The following is a 12,741-nucleotide window of genomic DNA, read 5'->3' as shown; positions in this document are numbered from 1 at the left end:
AGGGAGCGCATATCTTCCACTGAGATATGTCTTCATCACGGTATAGTTTTTGAAACCTTAAGGGGCGTTCGCATGTGCATTCTCTGATTGATTTTGCCAAGCCATAATAGCAATAACAGTGACTCATATTCTGCTCCATAGTGCTTTATAGCACTCTCTAAGCGATTTACAAATGTCAGCGTATTCCCCTCAACAAACTGGGTCCTCATTTTACTGATCTTGGAAGGAAGGAAGGCTGAGTCAACCTTGAGCCCATCAGGTTTGAACTCCTGGCGGTGGGCAGAATTAGCCTGCAATAATGCATTCTAACCACTGCGCCACCAGGGCTCCTGCACTTTGGTTGTTTGCAGATTAGTATATTCCATGAATTCAATCGATTTCTTTTTAATAATCCCTGATTAAAACAAGACTGACTGCATACAGTTAGTCCTCAACTTGCAACCATTTGTTTAGTGACCGATATAAAGTTACAATGGCACTGGAAAAGAGTGTTTTATGATCCATTTTTCACCCTTATGACCCTTGTAGCATCTCCATGGTCAGATGATCAAAATTCTGGCACTTGGCAATGGGCCCGTGTTTATGAGAGTTGCAGGGTCCCGGGCCAATGATCACCACTTGTAACCTAACCAGCTGGCTTCCAACAAGCAAAATCAATGAAGAAAGCCAGATTCACTTAATGACTGCATTATTCATTTCAACAATTCTGGCAAAGAAGATCACAAAATGGAGTAAAACTCACTTAGCAACTGCCTTGCTTACCAATAGAAATTTTCGGCTCAATAGTGGTCATAAGTCGAAGACTACCTGTGCATGTTAGGTGAAAATGGTAAATTCCACCAATTTCAACAGGCATCAAACTCTCAAAAGATCTGGAATCATAATCTTCCTTTCTGTGGCTACTGTGAGAGCCACCTAGTGTTGCAATAATGCATTGCATTTGCTCTCCGTTTATAAGATGTCCAAAATGACCAGTTTTAATTCTCTTTAAAGAAGAGGCTTTCCACTGCAGAAAACCCAAGCAACACATAGTTCTGTCCATTCAGGTGAAAAAAAAATGGCAATGATTCAATTCACATGTTATGCCTAAGCCCTGGTTCATCTGACTATGATCCATGGAATAAACCACAAATGCCTGTGTCTGCACAATATATTAAGCCACTGCCTAGCAAACTGTTTTTTTCAGTAAAATGTATGAACTAAGCCAACACATTCCCCCTGCTTCAGATTCACTCATTCACAAGCATTTATTTTCTTCCTGTGTTCTTTGCTCTGATGAGTTTACAATGCTATTTTCTCTCCCCACTCCCCTTCCATCACTTTCTTATTCGTATGAAATGTACTTTCCTCTCCTTAAAAAAAAGAAAAGCAATGCTTCACACAGAGACACAATGAGCTTCACACACACACACAAAAACAAACAAACAAGGAAGCATTGGCATTCATCTCTCCTGTCATTCCTCTATCCTAATTTCCTGTAGATGAAAAGCAAGATTGTTAGCTGGTCTCTTAAGGGAGAAACATTGTTATCTGTATTGGTTTTATTGCTGCTAAAGACTATTGCTGGGTAGGTATTGAAACATTTGATTAAGGAAAATAACCATTCATTTCTCGAGCAAAGAGATGTGTCAGTGAATTAGAATGTTGTAAGACAAGCCTCTAGAAAGAGGTGGGAGGCTGACTTTTCAAGCATGCTACACAGAACCATCCTATATCATTTAAATAATTTAAATTAAAGACATCGACTCATCTAAGCTGTAATAAACATAAAATGAGCAATAAAAAACTGTCTCTACAGAAAAGCTGAGAGGATAGAGATAATAATCAGTTGCTGGGGGTTTTTTAAGGAAAGTTTCCTGGGGAAAACATGTGTCTTGGTAATACCTCTTCCCTGCCTAACACATTTTATTAAAAGGCATGAGCTTTCATGAGCTGTGGCTGACTTTATCAGATTGAGCTGCAGCTCATGAAAGCTTAGGCCTTTAATAACATTTATTAGACAGAAAAGAGATTACCAGATTACTGTTTTTTTTCCTGCCATAGACCAACATGGCTCTTTTCCTATCAAGGGGGAAAAATAGGAATGTAGGAAACCAGCTGGGTCAATAATACAATGTTCATTGCTATGTAGCGATGGCAGGAAGGATTTCCCAGCAGTTGAGGGCATGTTGTTACCAAAACCTCTTCCATATGGACGGCTCCTTGGGAGCAATAGTTTGCTTTCATTTTTATTTTTTGCAAAATCAAAATATATCATTCTTGTGCATATGTGTCTCTCTGTGTGTGTCTCTCTCTCTGTGTATGATGTGGATATATGCATACACATGCCATGTACATAGACATGTATACCAACACACATAAACACATATTGTGGGTCTGGATGGGGAGGAACAGGCTTCGACTCAACCCTGACAAGACTGAGTGGCTGTTCGTGCCGGCATCCCGGGAAATTCCGATTATTCCATCTCTGGCCATGGGGGGTGAGTTATTACCCCCCGTAGATAGGGCTCGCAACTTGGGGGTCCTTCTAGATTCACAGCTCTCTTTGGAAGAGCATATTGGAGCTGTGACTAGGGGGGCCTTTGCCCAGGTTCGCCTGGTGCGCCAGTTGCGACCCTATCTAGACCGGGATGCCTTGCGTACAGTCACTCATGCGCTCGTGACCTCTCGTCTAGACTACTGTAATGCTCTCTACATGGGGCTGCCCTTGAGGTCCACCTGGAGACTTCAACTGGTGCAGAATGCAGCCGCGCGAGTTGTCTTGGGGGTTTCCCGATACTCCCATGTTACACCTTTGCTCCACGAGCTGCATTGGTTACCGGTTGCTCTACGGGTGAAGTTCAAGGTGTTAGTGATGACTTACAAAGCCCTTCATGGCATGGGTCCGGATTACCTACGGCAACACCTGCGGCCGGCGTCAACTTCCCTCCGTCCAGTGCGCTCCCACAGAGAGGGCCTCCTCACGGTGCCGCCGATCAAAGAATGCCGATTGGTGGCCCCCAGGGGGAGAGCGTTCTCTGTGGGCGCACCAGACCTTTGGAACCGCTTACTGGTTGAGCTCCGGATGGCCCCCGACCTTCGCTCCTTCCGGCGCGATCTCAAAACCTTCTTTTTCAAACAAGCTGGCCTGGTCTGACGGGATGGGGTTGGGTTTTTATAAATAGTTTTAATTTTAATATGTATTAATTTTATGGGCATAATGGTTTAATGGCTTTTTAATTTTTGTATTCTGTTTTTTATTATGTATTGCCCTGTTCACTGCCCTGAGTCCTTCGGGAGAAGGGCGGTATACAAATTAAATTATTAAAATTAAATTAAATTAAATTTCTCTCAGGTTTTCAGTTGAAGCATTTTCTGTCTGTCCTTTTTTTATATACCAGTGGATTATTTTACTTTTCCCGTATCTTGCAACAAGAAACCTGGCATCTAACAATAGAAATTGAGTCAATTTCATATGCTGTGTTGACTGATATGCATTTGGGAAACTGGATAGCAATAGCAGGATATGTTTGATTGGTGATGTTCTCACTTCCTTTAACATCTTTCACCCAAAGGAATGATGGAATATGGTAATATATGCAAAATTATTTACAACTGTATCATTACAGTTTAGTACAATTAAAATTAATTTGATGTGATTTTAGCAGAGTATAATACTACAATACCAACTGATTACATTTATGCCCAATTCTGATTCTTTACTAAAAAAAGATTAAAAAGGAATTGTGTGTCACAAAGAATCGCAATGAAGTTAATCAAGTTCAAATCCCAGATCATCCTCCAAATATTTTCGGTTAAGAGAACCTATTGCACTTAATAAAATATTATAACACTGAAATAAATCCCTTGTATTAAAGGAAGTAGACAACAACAATCTTCAAATGTTCTTAGTAGTTCTGAGTGAAAGGGCAAGAGTTTTCTAAAACACAATTACGGTATATTTCACTAAATAAAAAACAGCCAGTCTATACCGTATTTGCTGAATTTTGAATACTCTGAGCATAAGCAGGGAAATAAATTTACCTATTTACTGGAAAGGGGCAGAGGCAAGTTATAGTCAAATGACTGATTTTCCAAAGAACCTTCATATAGTGGGAAGAAATACAAAACAATTAAGTTTTAGTCATTTATAGTGAAGTATGGGAAACTGGGAGATACAACACATAAATGAAACCAATATACTTTGTTGAACTAGGACTGACAGGAGTCTGATGGCACCAACTACCTTGACAGTTGAGTCTGGAAGACCACGTTTCCCTGCAAGAAGTTTACACTGTGATTTTAAATGCAAATTGCGGGAAATTATGGTTTTGCGTAACCTGCAACTGTAGTTGTAGGTTCCAGTGGCTATTGTGTTTGCTTTTTCCTTAATCTCCTTTCTGCCCTATTTTTTGTCTGAAAATTTACATAGGATCAAGTCATGTTTTTTTGTGCTTACAGATTTGATGTGTATTTTTTAAAAAATCAACCATTGCCTGCCCATTAGTACTTTGAAGAAAACAGAGATCAAGAGCCCTTCCTTTCCCCATCATCTTCCAAATCAATTTAATCAAAAATCTGAAAGTAGATGATTGATCTAATCAGCTTCACAAAGCTGAGAGAAAACTCCCTGGCTTGATTGTTTTACTGTGCTAATCATGTGTGACAGAACTGAGTTTAGTTGATCACAAGTGGCATAAGTCTCTCTAAACGTATTTTAGGGACAAATAAATGTAATTTAAAATCTCACTCCAAGATGATAAACTGTAGAGTTCTTACAGACACGTTATCTTCTCTTTTATTAGCTTTTTTTCTGAGTAACATAGTATCTTAGGTGCGTGGGTGGAATACCAAATTGTCTCTTATTTACAGTTGTTTATTAAAAATACAACCTGAATAATACCATGATAGGAATGCCAACATGGGAATATATGCACATTATATGAATGTTAGTAATAATATGAAGAATTAGGGTAAGATATAAGCTGTATTTTATTTACAGTGGACATTTCATGAGGGCTGCTCTTCTATGTATGCGTAATGCGATGTGGGAATGTCCTTGGTAGACAGGAGGGAGAGCCACAGATTGGACACGCGGTCTCAGCTCACAAGAGGGAGGGGATGGGAAACAGAAAGGACCCTCTCTAGTTTTCCAGAGTAAAAGGAAAGGAGGGGAAAATACTTTTAATCTTGCAAGATTTGGTTAATGCAGTCTAACAATAAAGAGATAGTGCACCTTCCTGTTTGAAATGAAATGAACCTTTATTGTCAAAGTACAACTATGTGTACATTGAGATTAGCTGAGCCTCCCTTTGTGCTCCCACCCCCCCAACACACAGTGACAACAAACCCTCCATCTTACTACACCATGTGAACCAACTACACCACACACTGGCCTCCCAAGTCAATTCTGCATAAGCCCTACCTTGCAGGGCTAACCCTATGCTAATAGTTCCTTTCCTTTCCCTTTTCTTACTCCAACCATTACCTTCCTTCCTTCCTTCCTTCCTTCCTTCCTTCCTTCCTTCCTTCCTTCCTTCCTTCCTTCCTTTCTTTCTTTCTTTCTTTCTTTCTTTCTTTCTTTCTTTCTTTCTTTCTTTCTTTCTTTCTCCTCTGCTTTTCTCCGCTTTCTGCCTGTCTTTTGGAGAAGGAAGTGTCTCATCAGCCCTTCAGCAAAAGTTTAAATAAATTTTAGTGGCGTGAGCTGCCACTGGATCACACTGTACTCTTTCCCTACCAAGTAAAATGGGGGCAAATTGCAAGGTTTAAATAAACCTTAGTGGCGTGAGCTCCCATTGAATCACCATGTACTCTTTCCCTACCGAATAAAATGGGGCAAATTCAGTGGTGGGATTCAGCCAGTTCGCAGTTTGGCAGAACTGGTAGATAATTTTTTTTGTTGCCCAGGCCCAGAATGGACTTCCGGAAGCGGCATCCACAGACAGAACTGGTTGTTCACATATTTGAATCCCACCATTGGGCAAAGTGCAATTTTAAAAAGCCAAATGGGAAGCACCATTGCTTGAGAAGACCTTGATAAGCTATGGAAACATGCAAGCCTTGGTGGAGCAGTGGGCTAATGCCTCCTTAAGTAACACCAGCTGCCTGCAATTAGTGCAGGTTCGAGTCCCACCAGGCTCAAGGTTGACTCAGCCTTCCATCCTTCCAAGGTAGGTAAAATGAGGACCCAGATTGTTGGGGGCAATTAAGCTGACTTTGTAATAATGCCACTTGGGGTGTGTGTGAAAGCCCTAATAAGCAGGCATATACATAGAATGAAGGCTACTGCTAAGCTTGTAAGCCGCCCTGAGTCTTCGGAGAAGGGCGGGATATAAATGGAATTAAAATAAATAAATAAATAAATAAAAATAAAATAAAAAAACCTTTTCCTGTGACTGACCAGGTCTTCTTCAGGGACCCTCTCAAAGCAGGAGAAGGAAATACAGGTGAAGAAGAAACAACCCAGCTGAGTAGAACTTAACTCTACCAAATGATTTGAATTTTAAGGCTAATAATTAGAGTACTGATTCTACTACTGTATTTCTGGGGGGGGGGGAAGATATGTGTCTGCCTTTGTTTTTAAAGTATATCGGGAGCTCCATTTAGCTATTAGCTAATTACTGCAGTTAGCCTTCAGTCACTTGCAGAACAGGATTTGCTGTTACAATATAGGTAGAAGAGGAAAGTCGGTAACAAAGAAGATCATGTAAGGGCAGCCAGTACATTGGGTGTCGTGAATGCAAACAAGTCTTAATCTGTTTCCATGGCATCCAGCGTATAGGGGAAAGGGGAGCGCGCGATTGCTCCTGGCAGGCGCCCAATCAGCCGACTGGTGGGTTGCCGAGATGCAGCAAATCTGCTTGCAGGACCCCGAGGAAGAAGTTGCCCACTTATGCCGTAAGCCCGTCCGTGCCCCGTCTGGATGTCAGCGGAGCAGAACGGCGCCCTCTGCTTGCGCAGGTTCTGCCTTCGTACACGTTGTGTTCTCGAGCGGAAGCGAACGAATCGATCGCAGTTTGGGTGTGCAGGAGGCACACTTTGTTCTCGCAGGTCGCGCGTCTTTCATAGGACAGAAAGTTTTGTTGTTGTTGTTTTTGTTGTTGTTGTTTTGAACCATCCCAAGTCCCGGCCCCGCCCTCTTGAAATAGATGGCCTCCTAGTAAGAGTAAGACGAGGACTTAAGATGTCTCTGAGCCACTAGAGACGAGGCGGACGAAGTTATGTCCAGCGCAGGAAGAACCCCCTAGGCTAGGCTAGGGCACCTGGGGTGGGCAGCTGAAAAAGGCAAAAAGGCGATGCAACAGTGGCAGATGAAGCCTGGCTCCATTTTAGGGGCATTGTGATGCATATCAAAAAGCAATGAAGCTTCAGGCGGATGTTCTGACTTTCCTTTGATATTTTTCAGTTGACACTTTTTATTTTTTTTAAAAAAAACAACGGATCAGCCTAAAAAGCCTATGCTAATTTATGTAAAAGCAAATTTAGCAGCAGTAATGATAACTGAAATGGATGCCTTGTTTTCAAGAGCTCTGTGTAAGATTTCTCATTGCCAGGGTGATCCATCTGCCAGCACAGTGCTCTTTCCAGATTAAAAGTTAGTCTCCTGCAGCCCTTTCTGATGCCTTATGAGCTAAAACTTAGACATAGGCCTAAAGACTTTGAAACTAATTATAATATAGGACAGAAATCATCCTTAGATACCTTGGTGTGGATTCTTAACCTTAAAGTCCTTAAAGTCTTAACCTTAAAGTCAAAAGTCCAAAACATGCATTGTGTCGTCATTAAAAGCTCTGCCCTTTTGTACTTGTGTCACAGTTGCCAAAGATGTAAGTGACAGTGTGTGTACATTGTGACATTTTTATACATGGTTTTGTTACTTCCAGGTCCTCAAACTGCAGATACCTATGCTTGGATACATGTAGGGATGCTAAATGCCTGAAACTGGGAATGTACGCACATGGGTCTCCCATCTATTAATTATCTCCACATATCAGTTATGCGTTCTGTCAAAGATTAAAATAAGGGCATTTCACTGTATATCACAATTCCTATCTTCCAATTCCATATTTAGTTGATACGTACTATGATCCTTTGTACCAGGGGTAGGCAACCTTGGCTCTTTTATGACTCGTGGACTTCAACTCCCAGAATTCCTGAGCCAGCATGCTGGCTCAGGAATTCTGGGAGTTGAAGTCCACGAGTCATAAAAGAGCCAAGGTTGCCTACCCCTGCTTTGTACAAATACATATGTGTATAGGCTTCTGTTGTGCGTGCAACGAATCTTATTGGACTGACCCCAGAATTGTACCAAAGGTGCTTTTCCAAAAGGCAACAGGACTTTGTTTTTCCTTGAAGATGTTTCACTTCTCATCCAAGAAATTTCTTCAGTTCCAACTGAAAAAAACACCTTTGGAACAACCATGACTCAGAATCTCCATAGACATTAACCAGAATTCTTCCTCAAGAAGATAGAATTCCTTTGCCTGCTCATCCCATACATAACCAGCGGAAGTGTGACCCATGCTTATGTTAGTAGTTGGGATAAAGGCCCCACAGGAGGGCATTGGGCTTCCAAGGTTAGCCAGTTTTTCTGCGCCATTGTAACTTTGAATGGTTATTAAATGAACTATTGTTTAAGTCGAGGACTACCTGCATTAGGTATCATCTTTTTAGAATCCTTGATGGATGTCTCCCTGTATCCAGATAGTGGCATTTTTCCCCATACCTGTCAAGGAGTCAAGACAAGCCAGTGTGGTGAAGTGGTTAAGGCAGGGGTGTCAAACTCAATTTCATTGAGGACCGCATCAGCATTGTGGTTGCCCTCAGGAGGCCGGGTGGGTGTGGCCTGGGTGGGTGTGGCTAGAGTGCGTATGGCCTACTGGGTGGGCGTGGCTAGCTCTACATTGTTCGCATCAAGGCTGCCTATGGGGGCCTGGGCAGGAGTGGGACAGATCTGAGGGTCTCTGGCAGGAGGAGGGTCTCTGGGCCAGGGCCAAGGCAGAGGGGGCCATTCCCTCACTGTTTCCAGGATGGCTTTGCGGGCCACATGAAACCACTTCGCGGGCCGGATCCGGCCCCCGGGCCTTGTGTTTGACATGTCTGGGTTAAGGCATCAGGTTAAAAACTGGGAGGCCCTGAGTTTTAATCCTCCTTTGGCCCAAAGTCAACTGGTGATTGAACCACTTGCTCTGACTCAGCCCTAGGAAGGAGGCAATGCAAATCTTTGCTAAGAAAATTGCTGGGGCTTATTCAGAAATTAAAAACTTACTTGAAGACACTCCCCCCAAAAAAGCAAAAAAAAAAGCAATGTTTCTCTCCATTTTCATCAAAGTGTCCTAATTAGGGCACCATCAGTGACAGGCTTTTTCACACTTCTTCAGTGTGTTAAGTTTATTTGTCAAACTACCCTGTATCCTGAAAGAATGTTATCAACTTTTCAAGGCTGGGTTTAATACAAATAGTAACAAAAGGAGGGCAAAGGAGAACAAATTCACTGCTGTTCCAGCTAATCAGTTCTGAGATTATGCTTTGAAAATCAGCCAAAAGCACCTGAAAGGAAGAATGGAAATATTCATGTAAGTCTACACTGCTTTCTGGGCTCCTCTATTGAAAGCTGTCAAGATCCTTTTCCTGCAAATGAATAACAGATTCTTGCTCATGGCCATTATTCATCATCTTATGGTTACAGCCTTCAAAATGCACAAAGAAAGTCAATGATTTACTCCCAAATGGATTTCACCTGCCTGCACATTGAAGATCCTGATTTCTTTCTATGCTTCTGACTCTTTTCTCTACAGAGAGAGAATTCAGCAGTTAACATCTGAACTGAGCCCTTTTTTTTCTTTTAAGTTGGGGTGGAAACCTCTCTCTTCTCCACCTCCGCTGCATCTGAGACACGAGTGAATGAGAAGAAATAGCTACTACCTTCCCATCTAGCTTAGCTTTCAGTTTCAGGATGTCAGGCATTGTTAGAGGCAAATTCAATTATTGATCCAAATATGTATAAAAGGGAAGTCTTCTTAAATACAAGAGGAAGCACAGAAAGGTAATTATGTATGAGTTTCCACTCTATAGACATTCAAGCCAAAGTCTGAATGTGGGATGAAACACATTGGCAGAGTTTATATTCAAATAGCTGAATATAGCTTGCCTAAATTAATTCTCAGCTGAAATAAACCTGAGAATTATTACAGGATTCAATCCCTTGATAACTGAGAGAATTATTTATGTGGTTCATCAATAACTGATGTCTGCTAGTTTTTTTTCATCCTGTTCTTTACATTTCTTACAGGGAATATCTCCTTGGCCTTATTCTATGAATTAATATAAACAACTATCTGCCTTGGATAAATTAAACAGTGATTATTTCTGTTGAATTAAGGTAAACTGATAGGATAATCTTTACCAGCTTATATCGAGATATGAGGATACTTCTACAGATACTGGATTGATATAGCTACTGTTACAAATATAGCAAGTGGAACAAAAAGTGAAAGCCTTGGAATGAACAGCATGTTAAATGAACTTGCATGAATTTGGATAATTGACAAGGGTACAGCTATCATTAACAGGTATAAACAATAATTTGCAAGTAAGTAACTTACTATTTGCTTTGCAAATATATTCATCTTATTGATAGGGTTAAGAGATTACTTTGAAACAATAATTTGGTTTTGAGGCAATCTCCAGCTATTCTCAAACTGTCTTTTTAAACTCACGAAAAACTTGACTAGGACAGGGCTTTTCAACCAGTGGTACGGGTACCACCTGTGGTACATTGGCACCTGGCAGGTGGTACATGACCATCCTAATAAAGTGGTAGCAGGGGAGGGGAATGAGCTGAACTGGTGGCAGCACTGCACAAGCCTGAGCAAAGGATGGATGGAGCTGCAGGGCTCAGCTCCAGCTGTAGCTCGGTGCTGATCCTGGTGCTTCTGCTGAGCCCAGAAGAAGCACCGATCAGCTGAAGTGACCAAAACCTGCTGCAACCACCCAGCAGATGGGAGGAATAAAAACCAAATACCAAGCAGATGGGGGGAATAAAACCAAACTCCCCCACCCAATCCCCGCTGCCAATCCTCAACAGAATTGCCCACAACAATGAAAACCTCAGACAGGAGGAAGAGAGCCACTGGGCAGGCAGGCAGGTGTCTTGCTTGGCGGTGGCTTGGAGGGCACTTTTTTCAGTGCCATTGTAAATTTGAATAGTCACTAAGCGAACTGTTGTAAGTCGAGGACTACCTGTACTTCATCACTTTTTTCCTTTTTTTTGTCATCAAGTTTTTGACACCTTGCTAGGCGACTGGTGGTACTCGGATGTTGCCATACCCTAAAAGTGGTACAATGGATGAAAAGGTTGAAAATCCCTGGACTAGGAAATACATTCTTCTAACACACGTGAACAAAGTTTTCATTTCCACAGGAATCCTCATGGTGTTAAAAAAAAGAAGTTGCGGCCACAACTGTGTGATCAAAGCTCTGCTCTGTTTTTACACGTGATACGTTTTAAAAAAGGGCATGTTTGAAATTGTGCCATCTTAACTTTTTCACCTCCACCAGCAGAGAGCCCTTGTCTGAACATTTATAATGGTACTGAACTGGGTTTCACTTCTTCAAACTTCAAATAAATTGTTCCAGAGTCATTCTACAGTATAATTGGACAAGAACTAGAACCAAAATTCATTGAATTAAACAATGATCTATGCTATGGCTTAAAGAAATGGACAGTATATTTGGAAATGGACAGGTTTTCAAGATTCTGTTATTATGCTCTACAACGATTTCCTAATAAAGTTTATTAATCTAAGTTCAGCAAAAATTGTTGTTTGGGCTATTATTCTCCAGTCCAGAACATTCTCCCAGCATCCCCTGAAAACCCCAGGGATCCATAAGGCACCTGGGCCAGGCTGCCCTAATAGGTCTTTCCTCCCTGTGAGGAAAATGATCTCAGGGATAAATTATTAAAAGGTTACTTTGGTTAGGGGAGGGGGGGTTGAGCCCATGGACATATCCAGAATTTGGAGATCGTACTGTGCTGCAGTCTAGGTCACAACTAATGGAAACAACTAATTTGTTCATAAAATGTCCTATGCTGGGTATGACCAGTTTCAAAGCATTAAGGTTACCATATATACTCTGCAAACATCTAATGACTTCTGGATAAAAAACAAGAACACAGAGGAAAAACATAGTCTTAATTACCATATAGTGGTCATCTGGATTTTTGCAAGCATTGCCTGTAAATCCTGAAAAACAGCAACCTAGCCAAAAGCAACCAGGTTACATGACTCTGATTTCTCCTCAGGGTTCTTTTTTCCATTAGTTTTCCATCCTGTATGGAAACACAAAATATACTAGGCACATCCCTCAATCTCTTTTAGTTTCTAAATATACTTAAGGTGACCTAAAATATAGAAACAGTGGTCTAGTGGTTAAAGCATCAGGCTAGAAACCGGAAATGGAGTTCTAATCCTGCTTTAGGCAAGAAAGCCGGCTGGGTGACTTTAAGCAACTCTCTCTTAGCCCAGCCCACCTCACAGGATTGTTGCTGTGGGGAAAACAGGGGGAGGAAAGAGTATTACATATGTTTGCTGCCTTGAGTTATTTATAAAAATAATAAAGGTGGGATAAAAAATATAAAATGCTGAAAGTCTTTTAATCTTTAAAACAATTTTTATTGAATATGTTTTCAACAGAATTAAAAAAAGTACAAATTTTGAATTAAGGAATAAAGAAAAGTAATAAAAAAGCAAAAAACAAAAT

This window comes from Vipera ursinii (assembly GCF_947247035.1).
Source record: "Vipera ursinii genome assembly, chromosome: 2".
NCBI lineage: Eukaryota > Metazoa > Chordata > Lepidosauria > Squamata > Viperidae > Vipera > Vipera ursinii.
Note: the sequence above shows the minus strand (reverse complement) of the source record.